The sequence below is a fragment of the Lepidochelys kempii genome, chromosome 5, assembly GCF_965140265.1.
Source record: "Lepidochelys kempii isolate rLepKem1 chromosome 5, rLepKem1.hap2, whole genome shotgun sequence".
Classification (NCBI taxonomy): domain Eukaryota; kingdom Metazoa; phylum Chordata; order Testudines; family Cheloniidae; genus Lepidochelys; species Lepidochelys kempii.
In genome coordinates, this window is record NC_133260.1 from 95595577 (window position 1) to 95611465 (window position 15889).

Sequence of the window (15889 nt, forward strand, 5' to 3'; positions counted from 1 at the left end):
CTCTCCAGTCGATCCTGGTACTCCAGCTCTCCGAGAAGAGTAAGGGAAGTTGACCGGAGAGCATCTCCCATCGACTCAGCGCAGTGAAGACACTGGGGGAAGTCGACCTAAGTTACGTCGACTCCAGCTACATTATTCACGTAGTTGGAGTAACGTAACTTAGGATGACTTACCCCAGTAGTGAAGACTGACTGGGCAGAGGGACAGCCTTGGACAGCTCTTTTGGGCCGAAGGTGCACACATGGGTGTGTGTACAGAAAGTAACACAAGTAGAGGTGAGGTTCTGAAATTCAGTGGTTGAAACTTAACAGAGTTGATAAGAATAGCATCCCTTCACTTGATTCCTGTCTTCGCTGCTCTTTTATTCCCTTCTTCAATATAACTGAGTGTTGTTTTGCAGTTCTGATGACAGGGAACTGAAAAACTTAAGCTGGTGTAATACTTCTTTTGGTGTCAGTGCCTTGGTTGTATAATATTTCTTATGCTAACGAAAGGGAAACTGATTGTTAAAAGATGCTTGATAGCTTGTTAATGTTCTTGTGTTTGTGCAACTGTGACTTACGTTTTTATGAAAATTGTTGGAAGCAGCAGGAAGAACAAACTGGACCTGAAACCAAAACAAAATATCTGTCAGGAAGGCCAGCTCTTAATTGAAAACTAAATTTAATTTTAAAAGGGAGCACAAAATACTTGCCACTCTTAGCACAATATAAGAAACTTCAGTTCAGTTAACTGGAAAAGAGAAAGCAATCTTTAAAGAATCTTTGGTTAAATTTGCCTCTAAAAATATTGCAAGTTGAATGCTTGATGTTATAAATCAACAATGAAGTATTAATCTGGTTAACCTTGGCCTGGAATCCTTTTCTGCTTATATTTTTTTAGTCACAAGTGTCATAAAATAGTGCTGTGGAGGTTTACAGTTGGAGTTTGAGCACAGTCTGCAGGCCAGCTCCAAAAAGTCTGACTGTACTGAGTTATTCTAATGAGATAGCTGAGGTAAAACTTTTCTGGAGAGACAGGAAATGCTTGCCCATGACTCAGAACTACTTGGTGATTCCATTAAAAGTAACTTTAATTAGCATATTTTTCTGATCATATGAGTTGCAAAAAATCACATAGCCTCCACTGGCTGTGCAGCCATGGTATCAGTTTTATTCTGGATGGAGCCTGTCCATTAGAGTGACAAATGAAATGGATCATCTCATTCCAGCCTCTCTTTGTTCAGATGGCAAAGCCACCATGTGGTTTGGCATAAATGGAGGCTCGTCTTCAAGGGATGCCCAGAATGGAAATAAAGGCACAATTCAGCACTCACTGAAGTCAATGGGAAGACCCATTTATTTAAATTTGAGTTGTATTGGGCCTTAGGAGGTGTAATACAGGTCTTGATTGAGATTCATTTGCATAGAAGCATGAGGAAACCTGTCTAGCACCTACCTGTATCTCTGTCTCAAGACAACAATAGTAGTACCTCCTTAATATAATGTAAGCATTTGGGGAGCTACTGTAAGTTGTGGCAACCTGCCTTGATTGCCTGTAGGCATCTTTGCAACTTGGAGCTACCCAGAGTAGCCATAGTGGTTTGCGCTATGATGTCACCCCCTTCTACTCCTGGTATGCCCCTCCCACTCTTAGCACTCTTGCCAGAATGGGACTTGTTGTCCTACACAGCGCCTGGACTGGGGGGAATTCTCCCTCAGTCAGTATAGAGCTTGTATTGCTCTTGTGTAGTGGATAGTGGCATACAGGACCCAAAGAATCCCTCCTATCTGAAAATGCATAATATTATGTTTCATTTGCCAATAGTCTGAACAATCATACATTTTTTAAACTAGCAAAATTGTAAGGGAAATTTTATATCGGTTATATCCTTGAGAGTTGAAGTATGAGGAAAGTAAATTTTAGGGACTAACTAGGTTGATTGTTTGCTTTTTTGTGCTGTTACAGTGCTGAGAAGACCAGCAAGGTGAAATGGGCAGAGCCCAGCCTTTAAATTGGAACCACAAAAGCAAAGAGACTATAAGTCCAACTCCATACATAACTATAATACAGTTTTTTTTAATTGAAGTTGTTTTTTTAATGGTAGCATGAAAAAAATGGAAAGGGAGTAAGTGAGATTGGGGAATCTCATCATGCTTTGGGGTTCAATACTACCTCAGACAGAGTTCGACTGAGCTGCTTTAGATTTAGCAGGATCATTTATGGTTCCAAGAAATCATTCACAGCACTCACCATAATAGCTCCCTTGGGTAATATAAACAGTACTGCAATGGAGTTTATTATACAATCACAATAGCAAATTTCTGGTACGTTTCCTTATAAAAAGTAGTTATTTGCATTCACAGTAGCTAATTTTTTTTAACCTCAAAATGTTGCCATTTTATAACATGAGTAATTTTTATTTACTATTGTTTGCGATTTTTTAATATTAAAAGCTTCTAGTCCACATTATGGATTAATTACAACATTTAATTTAATAAGCAATCAAACATCAGAAATGAGTCTCTATATTTTTATACACATCATATATATCTAATAAGTCTATTTGCAAATAAAATATGGAGACAAGAAAACCAAATAGTATAAACCAAACTAACTTTTGCTTTTTGAAAAATCATAATGTAGTCCGTTTAGGACTGAAAAATATATTCAGCTGCCATTAGCCTGGGGAGTCACTAGCCAGGGAGAAAGATACCTGTGTGACAAAGCATCCAGAACAAAACTTCCTGAAATTTAATGCTGGGACTTCCAAAGAAAGTTAAGTGCCCAATTCTCATTGACTTTCAGTAGGAGTTGAGCACCAAATTCTCTCAAACTGCTTTGAAAATGCTAGCCTACAGGAATAGAACAGTGGTATTAGATTTGATTGCCATATATTGACAATCACAATTTTATTTCCTATATTTTTCAAAATGTAACTTACTATGTCTCCCATGCTTTTATTCTACCTTCATCCCCTCGCTTGCTTCTCTCCACTTATTCCTCTCTTTATTTTCCTGTAACAGACAATAATGTATATTTTCCTAGGATGTTTTTAGTGTCAGTGGCTGTCCTCTCAGCAGGGCCCCTTCTTAAACAGTCAAAAAAGTTCTAACTGCATTCTCAGTATACAGTCCTTTCATTTTTTCTTCACCAGGCTGGCAACAGAACTCATCAAACACAAAACTCCAGAAGTCCAAAACAAACACAGTTTTATCTCAATTCCAACTCTACAGTTTTCTGTTCCTTGGCTTTCCTAAACTTACTGCCAGGCCTCCTGCCTGTGTCAGTCTCAGGCATTTCTCTGAAGTGCGAGGGCATGTGCACACATACACACGCACATCTAGGGCCGGCTCTAGGTTTTTTGCTGCCCCAAGCTCCGAGAGCACAACTGCCCAAGCAACAAAAAAAAAAGGGAGGTGGCCGGAATTTCTTTTTTCTAATTTATCCCATCATGTTCTGTCCCTCCGGTCTCCCACATCTTCTCACCTGCCTTCTGATCCGCAGCCACCTGTTCAACATCTGCACACTCACACCTCACACAAGATTTAGCAAGTTGATCAGAAACACAATAGCCAGAGAACAAAATTAAGATGAAGGACAATTGTCTGCTTGAGAAGCCACATATCACTCCCCAAACACCTATTGAATATGGGGGTCAAATAGTTCCTGTTAGCAGCAGTTCAGCAAGTCAGTACTCTTGCTGTTATATTTTGTGCTCCAGTGTCTAAGTTTCAATTTAAAAAAATTAAACCCCTAGCCCCTTCGGCTCCAAAGATATCCGTTAGCATATAAGCCAGATGTAAATCGGTACAGCAATGTGTACCTGAGTCTCCAGACAGGCTGAAACGCTGTGGCTTTGAGAGGTGTGTACTGCCCCTTTTCATTGCATGGAGTGTTGCTCTGAACCCTAATTAAAACAATATAATATCAACATGCTGACTATTTTACTGCTACTCAAAACATGCAGGAAAGGAGAGTGACAATAATATTATAGAATCATAGACATGTAGGACTAGTTCAGTCCCCTGCACTCAAGGCAGGACTATATAATAACTAGACCAGGGGTTCTCAAACTGGGGGTCAGGACCCCTCAGGGGGTCACACGGTTATTACATGGGGGGTCACAAGCTGTCAACCTCCAACCTAAACCCTGCTTTGCTTCCAGCATTTATAATGGCATTAAATAAATAAAAAAGTGTTTTTAATTTGTATGGGGTGTCACACTTAGAGACTTGCTTTGTGAAAGGGATCACCAGTACAGATGTTTGAGAGCCACGGAACTAGACCATTCCTGACAGGTATTTCTCTAACATGTTCTTAAAAACCTCCATTGATGGAGATTCTACAGCCTCACTAGGCAGCTTGTTCCAGTGCTTAACTAAAGAAAGAAATGCACAGTCTACTATGGGTTGCATCAAAGTTGGCAGAGTTTGGGTTGTAGCCAAAAAAAGGTAGAATAACAACACTATTTTTCTTTTCAGTCTGACCACAGGGGAAAACGGAGGGTAGGTAGTTTGTCCTGGATTCTGCTCAGCAGCTTCGCCTTTTGTATCTTCTGTTAGCAGATACCTGATAAGCATGAAGCCCCTCCAACTCTTCCATCTGTTAGAAGGAAAAATTCTTTCTGGTCCCTCCCACCCCACAGGTTTCTGGCTGCTGCATGGATTAATGCCCCACACATATTGAATTCAGAGGTAGGCCAATGTTGATGGTGGCTCCAGGACTGAACCCTACCCTTCAGGCCACCAAAAGAAGTCTTCTAAAGCTGTAGAAACAATCCAGAAGCCAATTAAAAACATTAAGATGACTTGATATATTATATTAATTAACCTTAAGACAGTAATATGTCTGTCTCCCTTTCAAGAGAAATTTCAATTTGTATTCTGAGAGACAAGATGGGTGAGGTAATATCTTTTATTATTTTTTATTCTGTTGGTGAAAGAGACAAGCTTTGTGTAAGCTCAAACGCTTGGCTCTTTCACCAACAGAAGTTGGTCTAGTAGGAGATATTACCCTACTTTGACTTTAATTTTATTGAGAGACAGTCTCTTAACTACAACGTTTTAGTAACTGTTATTCATATGGTAGTATTAAAAAGTGGACCTCTTCTTCAATAGTGGTGAAGGTGAGAAAGTTTTTCCTAATATCTAACCTAAACCTCCCTTGCTGCAGATTAAGCCCATTGCTTCTTGTCCTACCTTCAGTGGACATGGAGAACAACTGATCACTGCCCTCTTTATAACAGCCCTTAACATATTTGAAGATTGTTATCAGGTCCCCCCTCAGTCTTCTTTTCTTAAGACTAAACATACCCAGTTTTTTTAACCTTCCCTCATAGGTCAGGTTTTCTAAACCTTTTATCGTTGTTGTTGCTTTCCTTTGGACTCTCTCCCCTTTGTCCACATCATTCCTAAAGTGTGGCACCCAGAATGGTACACAGTGCTCCAGCTGAGGTCTCACTAGGGCTGAGTAGCATGGGACAGTTACCTCCTGTGTCTTACATACAACACTCCTATAAATACACTCCAATGTGATATTAGCCTTTTTCACAACTGTATCACATTGTTGACTCATTAAACTTGTCATCCACTGTAAACCCCAGATCCCCACTTAGTGTATTTGAATTTTTCCTTCCTAAGTGAAGTACTTTGCACTTGTCTTTATTAAATTTCATCGTGTTGATTTCAGACTGTTTCTTCAATTTGTCACGGTCATTTTGAATTCTAATCCTATGCGCCAAAGTGCTTGCAACCCTTCCCCTCTTGGTGTCCTCCGCAGATTTTATAATCTCCACTCCATTATTCAGTTAAAATATTGAATAATACCAGACCCAATATTGACCTCTGCAGGACCCCACCAGTTATGCCTTTCCAGTTTGACAGCAAACTATTGATAATTACTCTTTGAACATGGTCTTTCAACCAATTGTGCACCCACCTTATACTAATTTTATCTAGACCATATTTCCTTAATTTGCTTATGAGGCTGTCATGTGGGACTAAAGCCTTACTAAAAGGAAGATATGTGATGCTTACTGCTTCCCCGCATCCACTAGGCAAGTAACCATGTCATAGAAAGAAATTAGGTTGTTTTGGCATAATTTGCTCTTGACAAATCCATGCTGGCCATTCCTTATCACCCTGTTATCCTCCAGGTGCTTACAAATTGATTGTTTAATAATTTGTTCCAGCATATTGTCAGATATTCACGCATATTGCAGTGTTGGAGAAGATGCTGTTGTTATTTATATAATATTTATACAACAACATAGGTATGCATAGAGCTTTGCAGGCAAATAAAAATGTCAGGCCCTTGCCCCAAGGAACACACAGTCTATAGCCTTCCATTGAGATAGGATAGTCAGAGGAAAATAGCTTGCACACACTCATGCTCTCTCACACACATATATGTGATCTCTCTCTCTCTTACTTTTCATAATAATACTTGTAACTGATTCTCCATGTAATAAGCTTCTTTATGTAAACAAAGAATGTTTAAAGAAACATGGAAACTGGAATGTACTTAGAAAATAGGGTGCTATAGAAAACCCTAAGAGAGAAATTCAAAAACTTCTGAAGGGAAGGGAGTAAAATGATAATTATGCAGTGTGTACTTTATACTTCTGAATTTACTTTGCTACCTGACTAATTTTTCAGCCTCATTTCCCATCCCAAATAACAGAGTTTTGAAATTTTGTGGAAACTTACTTTGGTTCTGATTATTTGCTTTTTCAGACTTGTTGCTGGTAGTGGTTGCCTGGAAGTACTCGTGTAGAAAAGTCCAAGTTGAGAAAGACAGTTGGGCAGGGCTTGGATGTGATAGGACTAAAACAAACACAATACACCCTTGTTCTCCTCCTTCACCTTCCACTCTACACACACAACCAAGAGGTTTATTGCATTCTTTTTAGATTTATGTTAGATATACTCTGGAAACCCTAACAGCTTTCTCAAACTTGCCTGTTAACTTTTCAATAATGGCATGAAGCCCCAGGAATATAAACCTTCCCAAGTTGATAAAAGCTGTAATGATGCCGACAGTTCTTGTTTACATTATAGCTTTGTTCACAGCTTGTTTTAATACACTGAAAATCAATTCCATTTACTTCACTGCATACATAAAACAGCGTTACTGTGACATTACCCAGAGGATACTTATCTCAGTTTTGCTGGCATCAATCCTGGAGGTTAGAAAAATCCCACTACATCAGCTTTTAAAATGGGACATTTCTCCAAGAAATACTTACTTGTGTGTGTTTTGAGGCGTGTAAAATGTACATACGTTCACAATTGTTTAGAAAGAGTTTTCCTTGAAATCATACATCAACTATTATAAAAAATTATTACAATAACAACAAAAAAATCACTCCTTATTGTTTTGCAGTAGATTGCAGGACAGTGCTGGTTTCGTACAGTCTCATCTGCCAGAGTTTGGTTTTGCAAAAACAAAACCAGGGTGGCTCCAGTCTCAGCTCTATTGCAGCCAGATCCCCAAAAGACAGGAGCATGGGGAGGTCAATTAAATTGTTTGCTCTCTATTTTTCAGGCAGCCTTATTCAGAATCTCTGGTTAGACAAAGGGTTTTATTGTCATTTAGAGTGTCTGTGTCTGGTGTGTGCATGAGAGAGATCATGTGTGAAGACTTTGTTCTGGGAATTTAATGTGGAGATTTGTGCCTGTGAACTGCTGCAATTTTTGGAGATTTGTATTTGTATTTTGTCCACAGAACATTAGGTTGGGAATAAGATGAAAATGTCCACTATTACTACTCCAGTGTAGCTCCAACCATTTATTTGGAAAAATTCAGCCCCCTGGTTTTACCTTTAGACATATATGAACGTGCTTACATGTAGAATGTTGCTGGTAAACCTAACCTGTGACACCGTATGTGGGGAATAGTTATTCTGACGTCTCCTGGGCAAGCTTTCTCTTTTCCATTGGACAAAAAAGGTCACCTGATTTCCTGACTACGTCATAGCAAGTTATGGCAGAGACCTGACCAGAATTAAAGGAACAAATTCCTGTTAGTTTTAGATTGACCCTTTTCCTGACAGTGGATATCTCAGCAGGTTTGTTTTGTTGCTTTGGAGATTAATTTTTGGCGGTGAGTCTTGAACTGTCCTCCAGTGGTTCTAGTCATACTTATAATTTACTCCGAAAGTGGTAGTATACAATTCTGTCTCATCAGCAACAAGTTTCATATGCAGCCTGCCTCAAGAATTTATCACATGTTCATAAGACTTATCATTATGCTAATGAAATTCAGCTAGGTACTTCTTGCTCCATTAGCCTTGCAGGTCTGTGCTTTGGAAGACTTACTGGGCTCTTATTGCCAACTGGATTCATCACAGCTATCTCATCCCAGAGTGGATAAAAATCAATAATTTATTTTTATTTAAATAGGATTTTTTTGATAAAATGCTTTTTGAGGAAAAAACATATCTAAAGATAGTTTTAATTAAGATGCATTGTAGCTCAAAGATATCTCAACATGGAATAGAGATTATAAGTTCTAATTCTGTAGTATGAGACAATATATTCATGTAACATTTAAGAAAAGTTTTGTAAATGAGTTCCAATAGTTCATGCATTAGGGACCCAATGTTATGGGGTTCCACAGGCTTCTGTAGAGATTATTTAGGTTAATCTTTCCATCTACCCAATGGGACTCAGCGCTCAGTCTAGAAGATACCATCACAGATGCTTAGTTTTGCCATTCTCAAACTGTGGATTTGTGTCTCCAGAGGTAACGTGCTCATTAACAGCAAAAATGTTTTAAATAAATAAATAATAGAGAGAGGAGAGAAATAACAGACCTCAACTCTATTGTCCCTCTGCAAATTTGTGTACACAGAGTCACTCCCGTACCTCTCTCTAAAAGTGAAAAGTTTCAAAAAGTTCAATGAATAGAAGATTGTTGGGGTGGAATAGAACTGGATAGAACTGGACAAGGAGAAGAAGTCTGGAGATAAATGTGAGAAGTGAGGGACATACACTTGTTTTGTTAAAATGTTATGTTTGCCATTGAAGAAAAAAATCCAAAATACTTAACGTTGTTGTGTTAGTTAAATAAAACAATTTAAATGTCTGTCTGGTGATGTTCTCCTCCTAATTCAGCATGGCAAGAAAATCCTCCAAATATTAATGATTAACCTGTTGAATTGGAGATAGTTCATCTCCCAAATGACTTCGTAAATATGTGTTTCAATTACCTTCTGTAAATGAAATAACCAAACAATCATTCATTTTCTGATATAGCTGTAAAACTAATCTGAAAAGTTTTCAGAATAAATCACTGTTTAAAAATGTATAGTGTGTACCTTCAAATAATCAAACCTACATCTCTGAGTTGTGAAGACTATGTATTAAGGTTGTAACAACCAACAAGAATGCACTTTTATGTAGAAAACCATGATTAAATAGCGTCTTCCTGACTAGTGATTTAAATCAAATCCATCGTGTCTCATCCACCACTTTGGAGACAGTAAGAAGTATTGCAGTTCAATAGAAGTCATGGCTCTAAGAATGCTCTTTCCTTCTTCTTGTCCCCCCACCCTCTTAGTGCATTTTCTTGGCATAGAGTTCTACAAAATCTATATGCCAATTTTTATTTGAAATTATAGAAATTCAACTTGCAGAATTGTTCCCTGGCGAAGGTGGAAGTATTCTTTTCTAATCCTACTGGACTGTTTGATTACTTGCAACAAAAAAAAAAAAATACAGCCCAAAGATGTGAAAATATATTTTTTTAAATAGCAATGACTAAGGCTACATTTTAGTCATGGGTATTTTTAGTAAAAGTCATGGACAGGTCACGGGCCATAAACAAAAATTCACGGGCCTGTGACCTGCCCATGACTTTTACTAAAAATACCTACCGTGATTAAAATTTGGGCGAGGGGGGGTTTGCTCTGGAGAGGGCAGTCCGGATGCTGGGGGAGAGGAGGTCAGGCTGCAGCACACAGCCCGGGACTCCCACTGGTGCTGGGGGAGGGAGGGTTGGCGGGGTTCCCTACCTGGCTCCCCATCCCTGCAGCTCCTGGGCAATGGAGGCAGGAGCCAGGGCAGGGGCTCCTCCGCTGCTCCTACCACAAGTGCCAGCTGCTACAGCTCCCATTGGCCGGGATCCGCAGCCAATGGGAGCTACAGGGGCAGGTCCTGCCGGCGACAGTAGCGCACAGCGTGGAGACAGCCCCCCCACACCTCAGGCAAGTGCCCCACCAAACCCTTCCCCTAGCCCTGAGCCCCCTCTCACACACTCAAACTGCTGGTGCTGGCCACTGCAGAAGTCACGGAAAGTCACAGAATCCGTGGCTTCCGTGACCACCATGACAGATTCACAGCCTTACCCTTGAAATCATTCCAGACATTTGAGACATCCAAACTAGACTAAAATTAGTTTTGGTCTGTCCTGTTTTCAGAAGGTGATCTAACGCACATAGCTTTTAACTTTGGTTATGAAGATTATAGACTTGGGACAACAAAGAGAGTATTACATGTAAATGAGGAGGGATTTTAGCTGGCAAGGACAAATGACATGTTTCTTGGACTTAGAGTGGGCAGAGTGAGGCATGCAGCTCAAACTATGAGACCAAAAATGGGTAGTTTTGCATACGACAAAGTTTCTCAAATGTGTTCATTGTGTGGACCACATCTTCATAGAGCACCCTGCACAATAGGACCCTGGCTTCTGAGTGCTACCCAAACACAAACAATAAATATCATACTAATAGACGCTTCTCCTCTCAGTCATGAACACATGGGGTCACCTTCCCTCACATTTGTGATTATACCACATTCTTGTGGCACTTGCTTACATGGTAAAGTAATAGGAGTACAGTTAGTTTGTATTTTAGCCATTTTTAATGATGATGTTTGTCCTTTTTGGAAAAGACTTAATAAGTCACCTAACCCCCTTTCTCTGTTGCTCTTGGACATGTTGCCCACCTGTCTTGTTCCCTGTTAGCCTTCAGTTGTAAACAATCTTCCACCAACTGCAGTTTCATTAAAAACTGCTACCTCAGAGGATAGGTCTTGTTTCCTGACTTCTTCCTTCACAGACAGCAGTCAGTAGTAGACGCAGCTAGGCTGGCTCCTCCTCCATGTATCCATATTCCACAGGAACAAGGAGAAAGACAGGCCAGTTCCCCAAGGACTGCTAGCAAGTGCTCTGAATGCACCACTGGTTGACCAGTGTAATTTGGAAACTGTTGCTATATAGATCTCAGTATTCTGTTGCTTTCTTGGGGTCTGCTTAGTGGAGCCTGCTGTACTGTTTATTTAAGCAAGTGTATTATTTTACTTTTCTTTTATGATTTCTTCTCTCTAATTCTATTGTGTCAAAAAATCTCTTTTTTAAATTAATCTTGGATACTGTTAGCTGAGAACAGGCACTGATGGGTGCCTTGGAGAGTAACTAAACTTTGGGAAAATGTATCAGGACAGAATGAGTTATTGGCTACAAGGTCAAGATGAAAGAGATTGTGCTTGCCTTCCTGAAGAGCAGCACACAGAGGTTGGTCAGAACTAGGGTTGCCAACTGTCTCATCGCACAAACCCAAACACCCTTGCCTTGCCTGTGCCTCGCCCCTTCCCCAAGACCATGCCCCATTCCCACTCCTTTTCTGAGGCTCAACCCCCACTCACTCCAGCTCCCCTTCCTCCGTCTCTCGCTCTCCCCCACCCTCACTCACTTTCACTGGGGTGCAGGCTCTGGGCTGGGGGTGGGGGCAAGGAGTTTGGAGTGTGGGCGGGGCTCTGGGCTGAGCCTGGGGCAAGGTGTTGGGGTGTGAGAGGGAGTTTGGGGTGCAGGCTCTGGGAGGGAGTTTGGGTGTGAGAGCGGGTTCCGACCTGGGGCAGGGGTTTCAGGGTGCAGGCTCTGGGAGGGAGTTTGGTTGCGGGAGGGGGTTTGGGGTGGAGGCTCCAGAAGGACAGCACTTACCTCAGGCTGCTCCCGGAAGCAGCCACATATCCAGCCGCAGCTCCTAGGTTCACAGGCAGCTCTGCATGCTGCACCTGCTGCAAGCACTGCCCTCGGAGCTCCCATTGGCTGCGGTTCCCTGTTCCCAGCCAATGGGAGCTATGGAGTTGGTGCTCGGGGTTGGGGCAGCACATAGAGAGCCCCTGGCTGCGCCTCCTCCTAGGAGCCACTGCCAGACAACCCAGCTGCTTCTGGGAGCGGCACGGAGCCAGGGCAGGTTGGGAGCCTGCCTTGTGCCAATGGACTTTTATGGCCTAAAATCTCCTGAATTGGCGTGAGTCGCCTCCAGGAGATAGAGCCCGATAACAGGAGCATCCCCGCCAAACCAGGAGGGTTGGCAGCCCTCATCAGAACCATTGTGGTTTTATTCCAAAGTTAAGAATGTTAAAATAAGTTGGCATTACTCCACTTTTTCCACTTAGGTTGTAACACTAGGCAAGTAGTACTTTTGGAGTCCTGTGTATTTCAAAAGTATCACTAACAGCATTATGGCTCTGTAGTCTTTCGGTGTAAGTCCTTTCAGGATTGGACTTAAATGCTTGCGTTTATTTTAAAAAGCCACCCCTTTTTAACACTGACCGGAAAACAACAGGTGCTTTTATGTTCCTTGTCAGCGTGCAGATCCCAAGTATGCCACGATACTGTGGCTGTTTTTTCCTGATGTCAGCAGAGAGGTATTGCCAGGAGCTTGTTACACACACATACCTTGCTAATAATGCACCTTGTGCCTATCACTATAGCAACTCCACTGAAAAATACCTCAGCAGACACTCAAATTCATTTCTAGAAAACAAATTGCAGCTATAATTAACTTTTTAAATTTGGTCTGTAAGATTAATTTACTCAGACCAATGTGATCGTATTTTAAAGTAACGGTATGCAATTTGCCATTTTGTCTGTTTTGTTACATGCTTAGCTGAATAAGTGCAATATGGTGAGAGGCCTTAACTACAATACATTTAATCCAAATAAAACAAGTCTCAGTAAATGATACACCCCCAGGGCCGTGTAGTTTTGACCTAAATTGTGTACAGAGTTGCTGCTTCTGCTAGCTGTGCACTATACTACTACTCTGAGGTAGCTGTGGTTTTTCTGGCTTTGCACTGGGTCTAATGCCAGTTGCCAGGAAATTCCAAATAAAAAGGTCATTTTTACTATTGTAAATTGAGAAATTAATAAATGAAGAAAATATCTATTTTAGAAGCACAGTTGTTGTCAAGATTTTTTTTTTTAAGGGAAAGGTCCAGTATTTGAAAACAACTTCCTAGAATACATCTGCAAAATGTGTGCACGCAGCAGTTTGTTGTGCACAGAAAACGGGTAATTGCATTGCAGAAGCTCATTCTAGAGTTTTGTGCATGCATGCCTTTGGATGGGCTTACAAATTTTGCAATGCCATTTAGGAGGCTTCTTTGAAAATTTAGCACAGAGAGCCAAGAGGTGAAACAAGTATCCAGGAATGTACAATTTGCCTACAGTAATTGTCTTTTCCTAGCATTTAGGTCCTCATTGTGCAGCACCTTGCTCAGATTTTTGTATGCTTTACATTGAGTTCCTGCTGGATTGGGGTTTAAGGCCCTAATTCAGCAAGGTATTTGAGCATATCAGTATTCCTATTTGGATTAAATTAGACGTGCTTAAGTACTTTGCAGAATCAGGTCCTTAATGACCAGTTTAACAACAAAAAAGAATGAAGAACTGAATTTTCCCATGATATTTGGGAACCTGGAAACTGCTTATCTAAAATAGCCTGGATTTGCTGACTTTCAGAGCATTCAGTGTAGCCCATTTGTTTTACTCGGCCTCAGAGCAGAGTTAGGGTGTCTGAAGTACTAGCTAATGTATTGGAGTGGGCTATTTGTATTTAGAATTGTTGCTTGATAGAAGAGGGAAGATGACTGAAATTTGTATTTAGTTTTGTAATTTTAAATAATCACCACGGTGCCCCCAGCTTGTGTATGCAGTATTGCCAACCTAAAATTTTACTATGAGCCTCATGCTATTTCATGTATTTTTAATGTCCCAGCTCCTGGAGGCAGATGACGACATGAGAAATCTCAGCTTTCATTTAAAAAATACAGTAAGCTTACAACCTGCATAGCTATTGAGGAAAGTTTAAAGATATGATTCAAGCATACTCTGTAGGTTCAAAAAGCAGAGAGCAAATAGAAAAAACAAAACAAAAATGTATTGGGTTTTTTTTGCAAATGTCATGATTTTAAAGAAAATCTCATGATTATTTGGGGCTGTCTTGTGATTTTCGAATGGTTGAGATTGGCAGTACTGTTATGGATGTTTCTTGTTATTCTAAATCAAAAGATTATCAATAAAATAAATTTGGAATGTTCTCTAGGTTTACAACAGTTATAATAATAGTCAGATTTGAAAACTGTACATGTTGGGATTTACTTTTTAACATAGTGCAATTTTTTCTTTTTTTTTTAATGTGAATTTTCATAATCTCACATTTCACTTACACAGCCCCCCATAACATTTAGAAATACTCAGTCTAACGACAAAGTACTAGACAATTCTGAGTTAAGAGAATCAGACCATCATTTTTAATTTAAACAAGTCTTGGGAATAAGAAAAGAAAGGGAGAGTCCGTTATGTAATGTTAAATAATATAAAACTATACTGTTGTTATACAATTAATTAAAACAATAGTAATATTGATAATGATTATTTATTGTAATGACACTCAGTAGTGTCTAAGCACTCCCCAGTACAAATAAAAAGACATGATTCCTCCTCAAAGAGCTTACAGACATTTCAGACATGATGCAGAGAGGGGTTAACAAAACAATAGGGACAGGTAGGGAAGAAAGGACCATGTCAACTTCAATAATGCCATGTACCTACTCAACAAAGGTTGTGTACTGTGTTTTAAATAAAGTTAATTAATAAACAAAATAAGTAGATGACTTAGTCAGTTTATTGCAGAGGTTTTCAAACTGTGAGGCATGCCCCACTAGGGGGGTGTGAAGGAACGTTCGGGGGGGTCAAGTGGCGACGCCAGGTGGCTTGGGCCAGCCTCGTGTGGTAGGGCTCGGGGAGGGAGCGCCACCTCCACCCCCTGACTCACCTCAGCGACTCATCCAGCCTGTGGGTCAGTGTCAACATCTGCCGCAGCCACACCAATTTCCGCTCCTGGAAACCTCCACACCCAGTGCTGGCTCCTCCCCTAGAAACTGTCACATGACTTTTCCCTCACCCTGAAAACCTGAGGGGGGGAAGGAGCAAGTATAATGTCTATTTTTGTCTCGGTTGGGGGGGCACAACCAAAAATTGTAATTCAGAGGGTAGGTCTCCGCTCAAAAAGATTGAAAACCGCTGGTTTACTGCATTGGAGAAGATGTGGGTCTTCAGGAGGGATTTAATAAGGAAATGGCACTCACTCTACAGAACAGCACAGGAAAGAAATTCTATGTTTTACTGCTGCAGGCGGATCTCCTGTTGCAGGATCTGGGGAAAGATATGTGAGCTTCCTCAAAGTAATGCAGAAGAGCGATGTTATCATAATATTGCATGAAAAAGGAAGTGCAGCTGATCATTAACAAAAGAGTGAAAGTGATTGTACACAATGTGTGATCAAGTCCAGAAATTAAACAAAAATATTGTTCTTCTTCGAATGCTGGTCCCTGTGTTTATTCCACTATGGGTGTGTGCATGTGCTCCACACACCCAGCACTGGAGAATTCTTGAAAGCAGTGTCAGTTGGTTCCAAGCATGTGCCCCTGCCTTCCTCATTTTTCCAACCAAAAGTACAAAGGGTGAGCTGGACCAGCTGCCTCTCCAGTTCTTACCACATCGTCTGGGTTGGAACCTCCAGTGTCCAGAGCTTTCCTTCAATTTCTTCAATCTGTAAAATATTACAGAAATTGTCTTAGTGCCTTTTTGTGTATAGTTCTCTATAGATAGTAAGGGT

At 40.6% G+C, this 15889-nt stretch overlaps 1 protein-coding gene across 1 annotated transcript in view; it reads left to right on the forward strand.

Annotated features, from left to right (window-relative positions):
* The window catches only part of LOC140911645 (guanine nucleotide-binding protein G(q) subunit alpha), a 230941-nt gene that overhangs the window by 148665 nt on the left and 66387 nt on the right, over window positions 1-15889 (forward strand). The gene's annotated exons all lie outside the window — the stretch shown is intronic.